Source organism: Loxodonta africana, chromosome 19, assembly GCF_030014295.1.
Source record: "Loxodonta africana isolate mLoxAfr1 chromosome 19, mLoxAfr1.hap2, whole genome shotgun sequence".
Taxonomy (NCBI): domain Eukaryota; kingdom Metazoa; phylum Chordata; class Mammalia; order Proboscidea; family Elephantidae; genus Loxodonta; species Loxodonta africana.
In genome coordinates, this window is record NC_087360.1 from 34,070,933 (window position 1) to 34,089,495 (window position 18,563).

An 18,563-nucleotide genomic window follows, 5' to 3' on the forward strand; every position below is an offset into this window, starting at 1 on the left:
TAGCCTGGAATTGACCTGGCTGCTGGGTCTGCATATTTTATCCAAACTCCAAGGGCGCGGGTGCAGGGCAGCAGGGTAATGGCCAAGGACAAGGCGGGATCCCTTGGGCACCTCCCCGTAGGGGCGGGGCGAGCCTCTTTCTGGACCAGCCTCCTTCTGGAAGAGGCGGGGCGGGAGGGCGGTCCTCGAGGCGGGCGGGCCGGGGGCGGGGCGAGTTAGTCCCGGTGACGCAGGGGCGGGGCGAGCCTCGTTCTGGACCAGCCTCCTTCCGGAAGAGGCGGGGCGGGAGGGCGGTCCTCGAGGCGGGCGGGCCGGGGGCGGGGCGAGTTAGTCCCGATGACGCAGGGGCGGGGCGAGCTTCGGCCGGGCGGGCGGCGGAGCGCACCGGGCTGTCGACTGAGGTAAAAGACGCGACGCGTCGCTGTGGCCGGCGGCAGGCGGGGCGCCAGCGAGAGGGAGCGCTACCCCGGCGCCTTCGAGGAGGCGGCGGACGGAGCCCGGCAGCAGGAGCGACATTACCAGCTGCCGTCGGCGCTGCAAAGAGCTGCCCAGGTGCACGACCGGGGGCGAGGTGGGCGGTGGCCGGGCCGAGGCGACCCGCGGCCCCTCCGCGCTCACGCGCCCTCTGTTCGTAGCTCCTGCCAGCGGCGCCTGTCCTACACCACGCTCAGCGACTTGGCCCTGGCGCTCCTCGACGGCAGCGTGTTCGAGATCGTGCAGGGGCTGCTGGAGACCCAGCACCTCACCGAGAAGCGCCTGTACAGCCAGCGCCTGCGGCTGCAGGACGGCCACCGAGGTGCGCGGGCGGGGCGGCGGGCCACGCAAGGGGTTCCCCGGGAAAGAGGACTCTCGGGATGAGCCCCCCGGCGGGCTTTTTTGGTGACAGATGAGGCTCGTCAGTTTTGTCAGTTGCCCGCGTAGAACGACGTCCAGAAACTCCTTGTTCGGACTCCTCGGTGCTCCCCACCTCCTCCAGGCAGGATGGCCCAAGTCCTTGGTGTTCGGCCAGCCCACGGGACAGACCTGGGTGGCTGCCGCCCGCGTGGCCCTTGACTGCCCCGCTGTGGAAGATGGTCTGTCCAGGACTGGCGCGTCCTTTGGGGCCACATCCCTCTCCGGCTGCGCATGGAATTCCCAGGAATTCCCTTTGACGCCTGAGACGTTTCCCCTGTGAGCCACAAGCGCAACCAATGCCTCTTGAGCCTTGGCAACTCCTAGGCGTCCCCACCCAGGAATACTGGGGACGCTGGGGCCCTTCCTGCAAGGGATGTAAGGCAGGTCCCCTAGCTCCATTAGGTTTCCCACTTTTGATTTTGTTTTCTCCAAAATTATTGTTAAAAAAAAAAAAAAAAAGTTCAGACATTTAGAAAGGTTGAAAAAATAATACAATGGATACGTATATGCTTTCTACCTGCATTCAGCATTAACCAAACCAAAACCAAACCCACTGCCATCGAATCGATTCCGACTCATAGCGACCCTATAGGACAGAGTAGAACTGCCCCGTAAAGTTTCCAAGGAGCGCCTGGAGGATTCGAACTGCTGACCTCTTGGTTAGCAGCTGTAGCATTTAACCACTACTCCACCAGGGTTTCCTCAGCATTAACAGTTTGTCATATTTCTATACGTCTCTAAATGTATAAGAATATTATAATGCTTCACCATGAATCTATATTTTCTGTAAATTGGGAGGCATATCTAGAGGCCTGATTAAAAAACCCAAAAACCCAGTGCCCTCACAGGCCTGATTAGATCCAGATTAAACGTTTGTGGCAAAAATTCCTCCAAGTGATCCTGGGCCCCCTCTCTGTGGGGTCAGGTGATATTGGTTGGCCCCAGGATTAGTGTATTTTTATCAGGACTGGATGTTGGATTTTGTTAAATCCTTTTTCTGTATCTGTTGAGGTCATCATGTGGTTTTTCTGTTAATATGGTGAATCGCATTGGCTGATTTTTTTTAATTTCTGGGATAAACTGCATTCTTATGTAAATCCTACCTGGTCATGATATGTTGTCCTTTTTCTACATGCTGGATTCAGTTTGCTAAAATCTTAAGAATTTTCACCTCTATGTTTATGAAGGATATTGATCTGCATTTTGTTCTCTTGTTCTTTCGTCCTCTGATTTGGGTATCAGGGTAAGGTTGGCCTCAGAATGAGCTGAGAAGTCTTTCTTCAGTTTTCTGGAAGAATTGTGTACAGTGGGTTTTATTTCTTCCTTAAATTTTTGGGTGATTGTCTTTTTAAAATTTTTTATTGATGTATACACTTCAGAAATCTGAAGAACATATCTGATTATCCTTTTTTTAAATAATTTCTATTGTGCTTTAAGTGAAAGCTTACAAATCAAGTCAGTCTTTCACATATAAACTTATACACACCTTACTACATACTCCCATTTACTCTCCCCCGATGAGTCAGCCCTCTCCCTCCTTTCAGTCTTTCCTTTCGTGACCATTTTGCCAGTTTCTAACCCCCTCTACCCTCCCATCTCCCCTCTAGACAGGAGATGCCAACATAGTCTCAAGTGTCCACCTGATGCAAGTAGCTCACACCTCATCAGCATCTCTCTCCAACCCATTTTCCAGTCCAATCCATGTCTCTGACGAGTTGGCTTCAGGAATGGTTCCTGTCCTGGGCCAATAGAAGGTTTGGGGACCATGACCGCTGGGGTCCTTCTAGTCTCAGACCATTAAGTCTGGTCTTTTTATGACAATTTGGGGTCTGCGTCCCACTGTTCTCCTGTTCCCTCAGGGGTTCTCTGTTGTGTTCCCTGTAAGGGCAGTCATTGGTTGTCACTGGGCACCATCTAGTTCTTCCGGTCTCAGGATGATGTAGTCTCTAGTTTATGTAGCCAGTTCTGTCTCCTGGGCTCATAATTACCTTGTAAGGTTGGTGTTCTTCATTCTCCTTTGATCCAAGTGGGTTGAGACTCATTGATGCATCTTAGATGGCCGCTTGCTAGCATTTAAGACCCCAGATGCCAGACTTCAAAGTGGGATGCAGAATGTTTTCTTAATAGATTTTATTTTGCCAATTGACTTAGATGCCCCCTGAAGCCACAGTCCCCAAACCCCTGCCTCTGCTTTGCTGACCTTCGAAGCGTTCAGTCTATTCAGGAAGCTTCTTTGCTTTCAGTCCTGTCCAGTTGAACTGACCTCCCCTGTATTGAATGTTGTCCTTCCCTTCACCTAAAGTAGTTCTTATCTACTATCTTATCACTAAACAACCCTCTCTCACCCTCCCTCCCCCCTCTCATAACCACTAAAGAATGTGTTCTTCTTAGTTTAAACTGTTTCTCAAGATCTTATAATTCTGGTCTTATACAATATTTGTCCTTTTGCAACTTACTAATTTCACTCAGCATAATGCCTTCCAGGTTCCTCCTTGTTATGAAATGTTTCACAGATTCATCACTGTTCTTTATCGATGCGTAGTATTCCATTGTGTGAATAGACCATAATTTATTTATCCATTCATTCATTGATGGACACCTTGGTTGCTTCCATGTTTTAGCTATTGTAAACAGTGCTGCAGTAAACACGGGTCTGCATATATCTGTTTGGTAAAGGCTCTTATGTGCCTAGGTTATATTCCGAGGAGTGGGATTGCTGGGTCATATGGTAGTTCTATTTCTAGTTTTTGAAGGAAACACCAAATTGATTTCCAAAGTGGTTGTACCATTTTACATTCCACATTCTCTCCAACAGTAATTATTTTGTGTTTTTTGGATTAATGCCAGCCTTGTTGGAGTGACATTTCTCTAATGGCTAACGATCAAGAGCATTTCCTCATGTATCTGTTAGCTGCCTGAATGTCTTCTTTAGAGAAGTGTCTGTTCATATCCTTTGTCCAGTTTTTAATTGGGTTGTTTGTCTTTTTGTGGTTGAGTTTTAGCAGTATCACCTAGATTTTAGAGATCAGGAGCTGGTCGGAGATGTCGTGGCTGAAATTTTTTCCCAGTCTGTAGGTGGTCTTTTTACTCTTTTGGTGAGGTCTTTAGATGAGCATAGGTGTTTGATTTTTAGGAGCTCCCGGTTAATCTGGTTTCTCTTCGACATTTTTAGTAATGTTTTGTATTCTGTTTATGCTTTTTATTAGTGATCCTAATGTTGTCCCTATTTTTCCTTCCATGGTCTTTACCGTTTTAGTCTTTATTGTTTAGGTCTTTGATCCACTTGGAGTTAGTTTTTGTGCATGGTGTAAGGTATGGGTCCTGTTTCATTTTTTTGCAAATGGATATGCAGTTATGCCAGCACCGTTTGTTAAAAAGACTATCTTTTCCCCAATTAACTGACACTGGGCCTTTGTCAAATATCAGCTGCTCATATGTGGTTGGATTTATATCTGGGTTCTCAGTTCTGTTCCATTGGTCTATGTGCCTGTTGTACCAGTACCAGGCTGTTTTGACTACGGTGGCTGTATAATATGTTCTGAAACCAGGTAGAGTGAGGCCTCCCACTTTCTTCTTTTTCAGTAATGCTTTACTTATCCGGGTCTTCTTTCCCTTCCGTATGAAGTTGGTGCTTTGTTTCTCCATCGCATTAAAAAATGTCATTGGAATTTGGATTGGAAGTGCATTGTATGTATAGATGGCTTTTGGTAGAATAGACGTTTTTACTATGTTAAGTCTTCCTATCCATGAGGAAGGTATGTTTTTCCACTTGTGTAGGTCTGTTTTAGTTTCTTGCAGTGGTACCTTGTAGTTTTCTTTGTATAGGTCTTTCACATCTTTGGTAAGATTTATTCCTAAGTGTTTTATCTTCTTGGAGGCTACTGTGAATGGTATTGATTTGGTGATTTCCTCTTCGATGTTCTTTTTGTTGATGTAGAGGAATCCAAGTGATTTTTGTATGTTTATCTTGTAACCTGAAACTCTGCTGAACTCTTCTATTAGTTTCAGTAGTTTTCCTGAGGATTCTTTAGGGTTTTCTGTGTATAAGATCATGTCATCTGCAAATAGAGATAATTTTACTTCTTCCTTACCAATCTGGATGCCTTTTATTTCTTTGTCTAGCCTAATTGCTCTGGCTAGGACTTCCAGCACAATGTTGAATAAGAGTGGTGATAAAGGGCATCCTTGTCTGGTTCCCCTTCTCAAAGATAATGCTTTCAGACTCTCTCCATTTAGGTTGATGCTCAGTGTTGGCTTTGTATAAATGCCCTCTATTATGCTGAGGAATTTTCCTTCTATTCCTATTTTGCTGAGGGTTTTTGTCATGAATAGGTGTTGGACTTTGTCAAGTGTCTTTTCCTCATCAATTGATAAGATCATGTGGTTGGTTTTTGTCTTTTGTTTTATTTATATGGTGGATTACATTAATGGTTTTTCTAACATTGAACCAACCTTGCATACCTGGTATAAATCCCACTTGGTCGTGGTGGATTATTATTTTGATATGTTGTTGAGTTCTATTGGCTAGAATTTTGTTGAGGATTTTTGCATCTATGTTCATGAGGGGTAAAAAGTCTGTAATTTTCTTTTTTTGTGGTTCTTTACCTGGTTTTGGTATCAGGGATATGCAGGGTTCATAGAATGAGTTAGGTAGTATTCCATCCTTTTCTATGCTTTGAAATACCTTTAGTAGTGGTGGTGTTAACTCTTCTCTGGAAGTTTGGTAGAGATCTGCAGTGAAGCCGTCCGGGCCAGGGCTTTTTTTTTTTTTGTTGGGAGTTTTTTGATTACTTTTTCAATCTCTTTTTTTGTTATGGGTCTATATAGTTGTTCTACTTCTGATTGTGTTAGTTTAGGTAGGTAGTGTGTTTCTAGGAATTCATCCATTACTTCTAGGTTTTCAAATTTGTTAGAGTACAAGTTTTCATAGTAATCTGTTATGATTCTTTTACTTTCAGTTGCGTCTGTTGTGATATGGCCCATCTCATGTCTTATATGGGTTATTTGTTTCCTTTCCTGTATTTCTTTAGTCAGTCTGGCCAATGGTTTATCAATTTTGTTAATTTTTTTCAAAGAACCAGCTTTTCGCTTTGTTAATTCTTTCATTTGTTTTTCTGTTCTCTAATTCATTTAATTCTGCCCTAATTTTTATTATTTGTTTTCTTCTGGTGCCTGATGGATTCTTTTGTTGCTCGGTTTCTGTTTGTTCAAGTTGTAGGGACAGTTCTCTGATTTGGGCTCTTCTTTATGTATGTGTGCGCTTATCGATATAAATTGACCTCTGAGCACTGCTTTTGCTGTGTCCCAGAGGTTTTGATAGGAAGTATTTTCATTCTTGTTGCATTCTATGAATTTCTTTATTCCCTCCTTAATGTCTTCTATAACCCAGTCTTTTTTCAGCAGGGTATTGTTCAGTTTCCAAGTGTTTGATTTCTTTTCCTTGATATTTCTGTTATTGATTTCTACTTTTCTGGCCTTGTGGTCTGAGAAGATGCTTTGTAATATTTCGATGTTTTGGATTCTGCAAAGGTTTGTTTTATGACCTAATACGTGGTCTATTCTAGAGAATATTCCACGTGCACTAGAAAAAAAAGTATACTTTGCAGCTTTTGGGTGGAGCGTTCTGTATAAGTCTTTGAGGTCAAGTTCGTTGATCGTAGCAATTACATCTTCCGTGTCTCTATTGAGCTTCTTACTGGAAGACCTATCCTTCACCAAAAGTGGTGTGTTGAAGTCTCCTTCTATAATTGTGGAGATGTCTATCTCACTTTTCAGTTCTGTTAAAGTTTGTTTTATGTATCTTGCAGCCCTGTCATTGGGTGCATAAATATTTAACATGGTTATATGTTCCTGGTAAATTGTCCCTTTAATCATTATGTAGTGTCCTTCTTTATCCTTTGTGGTGGGTTTAATGTTAAAGTCTATTTTGTCAGTAATTAATATTGCCACTCCTACTCTTTTTTGATTGTTGTTTGCTCAATATATTTTTTTCCATCCTTTGAGTTTTAGTTTGTGTCTCTAAGGTGTGTCTCTTGTAGGCAGCATATAGGCGGATCGTGCTTTTTTATCCAGTCTGAGACTCTCTGTCTCTTTTTTGGTGCATTTAGTCCATTTACCTTCAGTGTAATTATAGATAAGTATGAGTTTAGTGCTGTCATTTTGATGCCTTTATTTGTGTGTTAATGACTATTTCATTTTTCACTTTTTTGTGCTGAGAAGTTTTCTTTGTAAATTGTGTGTTCCTCATTTTCATAGTAGTTGAATTTATGTTTGCTGAGTCATTATGTTTATCTTGGTTTTTGTTTTGAAGTATGGAATTGTTAGGCCTCTTTGTGGTTACTTAATATTTACCCCTATTTTCTAAGTAAAAACCTAACTTCTTTCTTCCTATATCACTTTATTTTCCTCTCCATATGGAAGATCTGTGCCTCCTGTATTTAGTTCCTCTTTTCTGATTATTGTAATCTTTTACATAATGACTTCAATGATTCCCTGTTTTGAGCATTTTTTTTCTTTTAAAAATTAATCTTATTTTGTTTTTGTGATTTGCCTATTTGAGTTGATATCAGGATGTTCTGTTCTGTGATCTTGTGTTGGTATCTGATATTACTGATTTGCTGACCAAAGAATTTCCTTTTGTAATTCTTGTAGCTTTGGTTTTTGCAAATTCTCTAAGCTTGTGTTCATCTGTAAATGTCTTAATTACACCTTCATATTTGAGAGAGAGTTTTGCTGGATATGATTCTTGGCTAGCAGTTTTTCTCCTTTAGTGCTCTATATATGTCATCCCATTGTCTTCTTGCCTGCATGGTTTCTGCCGAGTAGTCTGAACTTATTCTTTTTTTTTTTTTTTATAATTTTTTGTGCTTTTAGTGAAAGTATACAAATCAAGTCAGTCTCTCACACAAAAACCCATATACACCTTGCTACACACTCCCAATTACTCTCCCCCTAAGGAGACAGCGTACTTTCTCCCTCCACTCTCTATTTTTGTGTCCATTTTGCCAGCTTCTAACCCCCTCCGTCCTCTCATCTCCCCTCCAGGCAGGAGATGCCAACATAGTCTCAAGTGTCCACCTAATCCAAGAAGCTCACTCTTCACCAGCATCCTTCTCCATCCCGTTGTCCAGTCCAATCCCTGCCTGAAGAGTTGGCTTCGGGAATGGTTCCTGTCCTGGGCCAACAGATGGTCTGGGGGCCGTGACCACTGGGGTCCTTCTAGTCTCAGCCAGACCATTAAGTCTGGTCTTATGATAATTTCGGGTCTGCATCCCACTGCTCTCCTGCTCCCTCAGGGGTTCTCTGTTGTGTTCCGTGTTAGGGCAGCCATCGGTTATAGCCGGGCACCATCTATTTCTTCTGGTCTCAGGATGATGTAGTTTCTGTGAACTTATTCTTATTGATTCTCCTTTGTAGGTGACTTTTTGCTTATCCCTGGCTGCTTTTAAAATTTTGTCTTAATCTTTGGTTTTGGCAAGTTTGATGATAATATGCCTTGGTGATTTTCTTTTGGGACCTATCTTGTATGGTGTTCGATGAGCAGCTTGGGTAGATATCCTTTCATCTTTCATAATGCCAGGGAAGTTTTCTGCCAACCGATCTTCAACTGTTCTCTATTTTCTGTTATCCCCCCAGTTCTGGAACTCCAGTCACAAAAAAGTTATTCTTCTTGGTAGATTCTCACATGATTCTTAGGGTTTCTTCATTTTTTAAAATTCTTTTATCTGAATTTTCTTCAACTGCATTGGTGTCAATTGCCTTATCCTCTACCTCCTCCACTCTGCATTCCAGTTCCTCGATTCTGCTCCTCTGACTTCCTGTTGAGTTGTCTAAATCTGTAATTTTATTGTTAATCTTTTGGATTTCTGATTGCTGTCTCTCTATGGATTCTTGTAGCTTTTTAATTTTTCCACTATGTTCTTGAATAATCTTTTTGATTTCTTCAACTGCTTTATCAGTGTGCTGCTTGGCTTTTTCTGTAGATTGCCTTATTTCATTTCTGAGGTCATCCCTGTTGTCTTGAAGCATTCTGTATATTAGTTTTTTGTATTCTACATCTGGCAATTCCAGGATTGTATCTTCATTTTGGAAAGATTTTGATTCTTTAATTTGGGGATTCGTAGAAGCAATCATGGTCTGCTTCTTTATGTGATTTGATAATCGACCTGTGTCTCTGAGCCATCTATAAGATATTGTAATAATTTATTTTATATTTGCTCACTGAGTCTTATCTTCTTGTTTTGTTTTGTTTCAGTATTCCCAGCTGGGCTACTAGATTGCACTGTCTTGATTGTTGTACCTTTGACTCACTTCTGTCCTATTACCAGCTATTTTGAGCTGTTACCAGATATATGAGCCTATGAGTCCATTCACTATTCTTGAATAGAATCAGCTTAGGTGTCCTGATTGTGGGTCACCTAGTGTGTGGTGTAGGCTGTCACCTATTAACTTAGAGGAGTAGTGGTGATGGTTGTATGCACCAGATTCTAGTAGCGGCAGGGGTCACACTCCAAGGAGGGCAGGATGCTGACAGCCTTCCCCCACGTGCCAGTGAGGTAGGAGTGTCTCTATTCCTAGAGCATTTTGGTGGGTGGGCTCTGCAGCTGTACCTTAGGCACCCAATGTTTGTACCTCTAAAGATTGGTAGGCATCACTATCCTCAGACCCCTTTAGCAGGTGGGTAGGTGGTTTGGGTGGAGCTTCAGCCCTCAGTTCCCTGCTGTGGATCAGTGAGGGGTCTGTTTAACAGGTAGAGAAATATCAGACCTCCAAAACTTGTCTTTCCACTGCTTTGCTAAAACAATTATAGTCAGATCTCTATCAGAATTGCCTTTACATTATAATAGCCACCTGGTTCCCTGTATGGATGAAAGCCAAAGCCTGTGGATCTCTTTTGCTTGGCTGGAGCTGGTTCTATATTATTATTCCAGTTTAGGGAAGTCAGGGAATGGATTCCTCCCCCCCCCACCCCCACCCAAGATTGTTAAATGCTGCTTCTCTCAGGCCAGGAGAATGGGTTAGAAAAAAAAACCCAACAGAGCATGTCACTCCCTGCCCCAGGAAGTTCCAATGTTAATGAAGCCGCCCAGGGCAGGGAGGGGAGGGACCAGATAGATAGGAGGGAGTAACCAGCAATCTAGACAAAGTTACTTACCTTGCTTGGTGAAGACTGTTTTATCTGATATTCCAGAGGGGCGTGTAGCCTGTGTGAGCTGGCTGGGTCTAGATTGCCCCCAAGAGTCAGGGCTGCTGTCCTGTGCTTCTGCTGTCTCAGGAAGCCATGATCAGCTTCTCCACTCCTAGTCCAAAGCCCAGTGCCAAGGATTTCTGGCTGGGACGCTGTGCTCCAGGCTCGAAAACCAGTTGCTGCTTCCCTGTGGTTTCTACTTCTCTCAGCCGCGTCAGTGTGCACCCTGTGTGTGCTTGCTGGGTTTCTGGCCAAGGTTACTCCAGGGGGTTAGGGCTGCGTCCCGTGCTTGAGCCATCTCAGGAAGCCATGATCTGCACCTCTATTCTTAGTCCAAAGCCCAGCACCAAGGTTTTCTGACTGGGACGCTGGCTCCAGACTTTAAAAACAGTCGCTGCTTCCCTGTGGTCTCTCATTCTCCTGTCAACCACGTCAGTGTGCAGCCTGCTTGCGCTGGCTTAGTCTCTGCTGAGGTTACTCCAGGGAGCTAGGGGTTAAGGCTGCGTCCCATGCTTGCCCCGTCTCAGTAAGCTGTGATCAGCCCAACCACTCTGGTACCAGGGAACTGCAAGGGCTCGAGGCTGTGGCGTGCGACGCCAGTTGCAGAAGCAGCCGCCGCTTCAGCATGCGGCTTTTCGCTCCCCTGTCACTCAGGTCAAATCCTTAGTTCAGTGTTTGATGGTCAGGGTTCGTAGATTGCCATGTATGTGATTGATTCACTTGTTTTTCTGAGTCTTTGTTGCCAGAGGGATCCGTGGTATCGTCTACCTAGTTAGCCATCTTGGCCACGCCTCTGATTATCCTTTTTAATGCTCAAGTTGTACCATGTGTGACCAGGAGAGAATATCAGGTGGCTCCCTGTCCTTTGGATGTGTCCCCATCGTTCTTTGAGTACTTCCTCACTTTCTGATATGGGAAGGTGTTCATTCATGCACACATCTTCTTGTCCTTGGAATTGCCATTTCTCCGTGGAGCCCTGGTTCCCCTTAGTGGGGTGTTTTTAAAAACTCTCTGTACACCTCATTCTTTGTCCTTCAGAAAGCTTGGGCATGTTTTTGGTGCTGCAGCCATAGACAGGAAACCCTGGTGGAGTAGTGGTTAAGAGTTTAGCTGCTATCCAAAAGCTTGGCAGTTCAAATCTACCAGGTGCTCAATTGGAAGCCCTATGGGGCAGCTCTACTCTGTCTTATAGGGTCACTATAAGTCAGAATTGACTCAACAGCAATGGGTTTGGTTTTGCAGTAGGCAAGTGCCTTTTCCTCCTAGCTGATTTAGCTGGTGGTGAATGGCTATCTTTGCATTGCTTCGTCATTACTAAGTCCCTTCTATCCCAGAAGCAGGTGCAGCTCTCTTCTTACCTTTTGGTTCCTTAGCCAGTGGAAAGTGGGAATTGACCTGGGCTTCGTGGCAACATTTGATAAATGGAGCAAAGCAGCTGAAGTGTCCCTGTATTTGTCTGTTTCCTTTCATTTTGCCTCTTTATTGAATACACTGTAACCAGGTAACCATACCTACCAGTACCAGTTGCTGTCAAGTCTATTTCAACTCATGGCAACCCCATCTGTATCAGAGAAGACCTGTGTTCCATAGGGTCTTAAGTGGCTGATTTTTGAAAGTACCTAAATTGATCACCAGGCCTTTCTTCCAAGACATCTCTGGGTGGACACAAACTGCTGATCTTCTGATTAGCAGCTAAAGTATCAACCAGGAGTCTCTTGTCCCTGTGTATGGAGATGTCTTGAGGGTGGCTCTTGGTTTAAAACACATTTAATGTGATAAATGTAGTTGAAGTGTGCACAGAATGCCAAGAAAAAGGAAGTGGAGGCTGTGGGCATGGTAAGTGCCAGGCTGCTGGCAGTGAGATCCCACAGACCCTCCCAAGAACAGCTGTAAGTTGAGGTGTCTTCCCAGGACCAGAGTGTCAGGTTTTGTGTTTTCTAACAGTTGAGGACCCCTCTGTACCACAGAGATTTAGCTGTTTGACGCTTATGGGTCTGGGGCTCTGGCTCATGATCTTCCATATTCTCTTTTCTTGGTGGTTTCTCTTCATCCCATGAAACCTTTCTCTTCTGTCTATTCCTGTTAGACTGGACAATTGTGCACAAGTCTGTGTCTGACACAGTTTAGCGGGGACCATGGGAGCATTGTGTGGTAAATCCCTCTCTGAGCAACACAGATTCCCCGGCACTGAGTCTCTCTCGGCTCATACGACATAAAGGTTCCTACTTGGGGTTTTCTTGCCATCATTTTTATTTTGGCGAATTGCCTTGTCATCCGGGGTAGCGTCTCCATCTTGTTTATCAAGGCTGCGTCGTCTTCATTTGAGTGATGATTTTATCAGAGGTTTGCTTTTCCTGTTACTGCAGAGTCTCTCTCTCTCCTGTTTTGTCTCACTGCCCAGGTGTGCAGTCAGGATTCCGGCAGGCCTGGCATGCACATGCAGTGTGAGATGGTGGGTTCTCCAGCACCCATCCTTGGGCCACTCAGGGTCCTTGCCCATCCCTGTGCTCTGGCTGCTGTGAGGGGACTGGGAGCTGTGGGCGGGGGGCAGGGACGGCTGTGCCCCTCCTGAAGAGCAGCATAACCACACCCCTTAGTGGGCGGCAGCTGCCCGCTACCCTGCCCAGTGACCCATCTTTCCTCCTTGTTTTCCAGGTTTTTGCCTGGGATGGTGGTCTCTGGGCATCTCTGTGGGTACCTGTGAATGATGGAATGGTTGGCCTGTGGCCATCTGAGCGAGGAAGCCTCCAGACTACAGCCTTTCTCCTGGTGTGCCTCCTCCCACTCCCTTAGTCTTCTGAGCCTGGCCTACAACCGCTGGCCTGTCCCCCCTCCCCCGGTAACCTCTGTCCCTCTGGGGAAGGGCACTGCCCCAGGTGAGGGCGGCCTGGGGGCTGGTGTGGGCCAGAACTCTAGCCACCTTTCTGATACAGGAAGTGCCTGCCTACTTCCCCCTGGGCTTCCCATCTTCCCCTCTGGCCTGGCTGCTCTGTAGTGTAATGCTGGGGCCTGGACAGCGTGGGTGGGCATGGAGGAGTGAGGCATGCCCTGGGCCTGCCCCCGTCCCCACCACCTGCTGAGGGTCCCTCCCTTCCCTCCCCAGTGCTCACACAGGCTCTGCTACAGAAGCATGAGGAGGCACAACAGACCTGCCAGCCCCAAAACCAGCCCTTGCTCCAGGTGGCACAGCAATGTGAGCTGGAGGTAATGAGTAAGGCTGAGTCACCAGGGCCTGGCCCCTTCTCATGGGCACCACATGGGCTGTGCTGACTGGGCCGCAGTGGAGGTACTACGGGTGGCTTCAGACCTGGATGGCTACACTGGGTGTATCCTGGGACAGGCAGCTGAAGGCTGGTGAGTCCGTGGCCCTTTACTGTCGGGTACAGCATGCAAGATCCCATGTGGGGTGAGGGCATGGGACAGGGTGGAGAAGAGGACCTGTCTGTGATTTCCCTGCTCCTCCAAAGAGTGGATCATGTTGGGCCGGGGCCATGCACAGAGCACATAGCAGAGCAGGTATTAATGTGAGGGCATGATGTGGCAGGCCCAGACCTCCTCCACACCTACCTCCCCAGTAGCCTCGAGGGTGCAAGGGCAAAAGTGGGGTGGTGACAGGGCCAGTCAGGCAGAGGCCCATCCACCCCTGCCTGCTGACTCCCAGTTCTGTTTCCGTCTGACCAGTGCCAGGCCCTTAAGTCACACAGCTTCCTGCACCTAGGGATCTCCAGGTCAACCTGGAGACTGGTATATAACTGACAGAGAGGAGGGCAGGTAGCCCACAGAAATGTGTGTGAGGTAGCCAGGGATTGCAGGAAAGCCCAGAGGAGGTGGCCCAAGCCATGGATCAGCACCAGAAGAACACCTGGCAGGAGTCACCTACAGGACAGAGGAGAGTGTGAGGAGGGCAGGCCACTGTGCAGCCCTTCTTTAGTGTGGCTGAGGACAGAGGAAGAGGCCTAGAGGTGGTTAGGGCCACCATTGGTAATCTCAGGGCTGGTGCCAGTTAGGCCAGAGGGCTGGGGAAGAAGGTAGCAGTGAGTGTTGGCGGCATAGGTGGGTGGAGGGCTGAGTGCCCCAGAACTGCCCTCAGGTGCCCTCGTTGTGGCAGGCAGTGGAGCATTGGATCCGGGAGGAGCGGTGAACTATGGACGAGAAGGTTGTCTTGGAGCTAGACTGGATAGTGGTGGACCAGCAGAGCACACTGGAGAAGACGAGTATCACTGGCTTCTACGTCACCACGAACCCGCAGGTCAGCTTCCTTAGGTGATGCTGGTCCCAAAGGCTCGATTCCAACTGGGAATTTACGGCTGGTCGCTGAGAATTCAGGCCTAGGGTTTGTGTGGGGGACGGGGGATTGAATTGAGACTCCAGGAGGGGGCTCTGTCCCAGCCTCTGAGCACAAAGGGGTGAGCCTGCTGGCCACAGGGACGTTCCTACCTACCCTGGGCCCAGCCCTCCGTTCCTTTTCAGCGTGTACCTCCGTATACACTGAGCCAGGGCAACTGCAGGCCATATTGTGGGGTGTATGTAGCCTAGGTTCTGCCCCTTCACCCAGAAGTCAGCCCAGTCGTCTCACTTCCTGGCACCCTCTAGGCCCTAGTTCCTCCTTCTGAGTCCTTGGGAAAAGGCAGTCTCTGAGGCCTTTGCTGGGACTACAGGGGTGCAGTATTATTCTGGCCCTCACAGGGGACCCCCTCTATACCTCAGGAGCTGGTGCTGCATATGAAACTGCTGAAACTAATCTGGAAGCTGCAGCAGAGGGGCTGCCAGATGGGGAAGGCAGCCCTGGGACCACGTGGGATCTCTACCAGTCAACCACTGCCCAACCTGGCTGGGAGGGCAGCCTTGTTCCACTGTTGCCGCAGGCAGCATTGAGCTCATCTTCCTGACGTCTGGCCCCCTTCTTCCCAACTTGCCTGTACCTACCACTCATCTTTGCCTAAGTTTTCCTGTCCAAATGCTAGGATGCTGAGTAAAAGGGAGAGTGAGCATAGCCTGTTTGCTGTCTGCCCCAGGGCTGAGTGGAGGCTGGAGGTTCTAGCACCTTCTCACTCCACTGGGCATTTTCCCAACCTTGACCAAGCACCAGGCTTTGTTCTTGTTCTGATCTTGGTCCCTCCATTGGCATCTGCAGCCTTTGTGCAAGAGGTTCTAAGGCCCTAGCCCTATGTGTCCCGGAGAAATAAAGACTCCTCAGTGTGACCTGTACTTTGTTTCTGTGACAGCCACGTGGTACCTGCCATGACTGGGGCCAAGTAGAGCCCTCACCTGGTGGCTCTGTGGCCTATGGAGGAGCCAACTGAGAATGGTGCTGGGCACAGACCCCACTCAGTGCAGCTATGTTGCTCCAAAGGCTACTGCCTGGGACTCCCCTCCTCCTGCACCTGTGTGCCTGTTCCTGCTCCAGCCTCCTGGTCTTCCCTTCTCCAGCTCTGGTCCCACAGCACTGTCACTACCAGTGACCATGCAGGTCCTCCCGTCTGAGCCCCAGGGCCCAAGGTCCACATCTAACCTCTGTGTGGGGCTGGTGGAGAGGGCAGGAAAAGGCCAGGTGGCATGAGGGCAGGGAGCTGGTGGCAGTCCTAGACCTATTCAGTGGCCTGCTGGAGCAGCAGCTGCCCAGTGTGTGTCACTGGGGCTGCTGGAGTGAAGGCAGCTGAGCAGCAGGAAGGGTCAGGGAGAGAAAGTGGGGAAGGATGGGGAAAGCTCCTGGGCCCGCCCTGGAAGCATAAGGACTCTGCTCTTGCCCTGGCCAGGGGAGGGGGGCCTGGTGGGTTATGGAGGGGGCAAGAGGAGGCTGGGTCTGCACTGCAGACTGAGGGAGGTGCTGGCAGGCCTTGCCCCACCCACCCGCCTACCATAGGCCTGACCTCCAGAGCAGATGATGCCGGGAGGCTAGGCCTGAAGGTGGAACTTTTTGGGGACCCTCTGAGCCTCTCTCACTGTGCTACCTCGAGCTGACCCATGTGAGGACAGACACCACAGGAAAGCAGGCCACGGACACACAGTCGTGGGGCACAGCTGTAGAAATAGTGGTTTATTGACCAGAATGACTTCCTCAGGCCTGGCCACTGGCTAGCCCATGAGGTTCAGGGTATGCAGGTCACACCCTGACAGAGGATGTGAGGGACACAATGGCTGTCTCAGGTATAAAAAAAACTTGCCAAATCTGAGTGCCCACACCCCAGGGCAGGGAGTGGGGCCCTGAGGGCAGTTCTGACCACCTGGCCCCACCTCCAATGGGTCTTTCAGTCTTGGGTACACACAGGTTACTTCATGTTGGTGCTGGGGCACATGGGTGTGGTGGGAGAGCTGAAAGGAAAGCTGCACCCCAGGCCCTAACCCAAAACTACTGCCCTGGCCTGAGGGCCTTAGGAGCCCACAGTTCCAGAGGGTGAAAGCAGTGCCTGGCGTTGGCCCATGGAGCCTGGGGCACAGCTGGTAGGGAGGAGTCTAGAAGTTAAGTCTGGCAGCCTTGATGACAGGTGGGGTCCTCCGCGGGGCTTTAGGCTGAGCGATAGAAAAAGTTGCCCATGCAGAGTCTTAGTATGAGCCCCTGCCACAGCAGCTGCCGCTCCCACTCCCGCTGGACACTCTTCCTGATGCCACTCTTTCCCACGGCACAGTGGGACAGGTAGGACAGCACCTCCATCACTGGGCCATAGGGCACAGACTTGTACACGAGGAAGACTGCCTGATCTGCACATGCTTAGGTGGATACAGTGAGCCCAGTTCCCTATGAGCATGCTGACATCCTGTCCCGCCACCCCACCACCAGTTAGGGCCTTGCTCACCCTGCAGGAAGCTGATAGGGTCACACATGCCCAGCAGCTGTCCAGTGCACACCTGGGCATTCGGCGGGATGCATGCCCAGCTACCCCATCCTGTGAGCAGGTGAGGCCATGTACTTAGAGGCCAGTAGGTAATGAGGGGACCAGGGGTAGCCCCAGGACACTGCCCACTGGAGTAGGTGACAGGGTTCCTTGTCTTAGCCCCAAATCCCTCCTGCCACCCCACAGACACCCCCATCTACAACACTCCAGCCTTCTTCCCCTGTAGGTTGGGGGCCAGGGAGGTAGGCTCTGTCCTTCCTGGCAGGAAACCCTCTGGATGTCCCCTCTCTCCTGGGCAGTTTCTCCCTGAGGAAGGCCTGTGTCAGCTGCAGCTGCATTCTGATGGATGGGACAGCTAAGGGGTATGACCCATGGCCAGCAAGGGTCCCTCCTCTCCCAGCCTGTCCCCCTCCTGCCTCTGCCTTCCTTATCAGGTGTTACATGATCTCCAGGGACCTGGAGGCACACCCATCCAGCCACCTGCCCCAGGGTCCTTGACCCCCTAACCAGGGAGTCTCTTCAGCTTCCACTGGCTGCCCACTTAACCTGTCACCATGCTCCCTCTGCTCATGCCCCTCTAGGGTTTTACTTAGCCTCACGTTTGCCAGTTTCTGCTCCGCCCAGGCTCCAGAGCTGTGCATTGCCAACGGCAGCCACTGAGCACCACAGCTGCTCTGAACTGAGATGTTGCAGGCCCCAGCACACACCAGGTTCAAGGGCTCAGCATTAAAGGGAGGGCAGCACTGCTCACTACTCTCTTAAGATACTGAATACATAATATTTGGATGTATTGGATTAAATAAAACGTATTATTGGAATTTCATCTTTTTTAACATGGCTGCTAGGAAATTTAAACTTACAAATGTGGCTCACGTTATTTCTACTGGACAGTGCTGCTCCTATTTTGGGGTGTGGACCCCCAACTCTGGCACCCTTCTGTCTTCACTCCTCCACTCGGAGGATCTTATAAAAATTCCCAAGTGTGAAACACCTATATATTGATAGCCCCACGTATTAATCTCCAGTCCTATATGCATGTATCCAGACTCAGCATATCTGTACAGTACTCTGGAGCCCAGTCTTCCACCCCCCAACCCAGGGGCATGTTTAGCCTTGGTCCTCCTCTCCTCATCACCCCCCAGGCAACTCCCTCACTCTCTCCCACCTGCTACACCCACCTCCCTGTGATCCTCGCTGACTCACGGCTCCTCCAGCCCCACCCCAACATCTTAGAGTACTAAGGATTGTCTCCCCCTGGACCTCTATTAGGGATACCCCACGGGACCCTTTCCCTCCTTGCCTCAGGGCTAGGCTCCAATAACAGGGCCACTCAGGCTAAAGGGGCCCTAGTCTCTGCTCTGGTGAACCCCATGACAGCTGCTGTTGTCTTGCTGAATGAGTCTCAGACTGTGGCAAGGGTGGTTGTGTGGTAGCCTGCACAGATGGCCCTCCCTTGGCAGTGTCCATACTCCTCTGTCACGTGACTGTGGGTCATCAAATTGCAGAGTGAGTCTTTCTCTACAGGTATCTGGGTTTGACCTTGTGAATTCCTTTGGCCAACAGGACAAGAGAAACATGATGTGAGCAGAAGCTTGCCCTCTCCCAGTGCTTCTGGAACCTTGACCACCATGTGATGAGCCTAGGCTGGC

General features: G+C 48.5%; 1 pseudogene; it reads left to right on the top strand.

The window, feature by feature from the left end:
* Positions 1 to 336: 336 nt before the first annotated feature.
* On the top strand, positions 337 to 15,403 carry LOC135228200 (protein DGCR6-like; annotated as a pseudogene).
* The last annotated feature ends 3,160 nt before the right edge of the window (positions 15,404 to 18,563 follow it).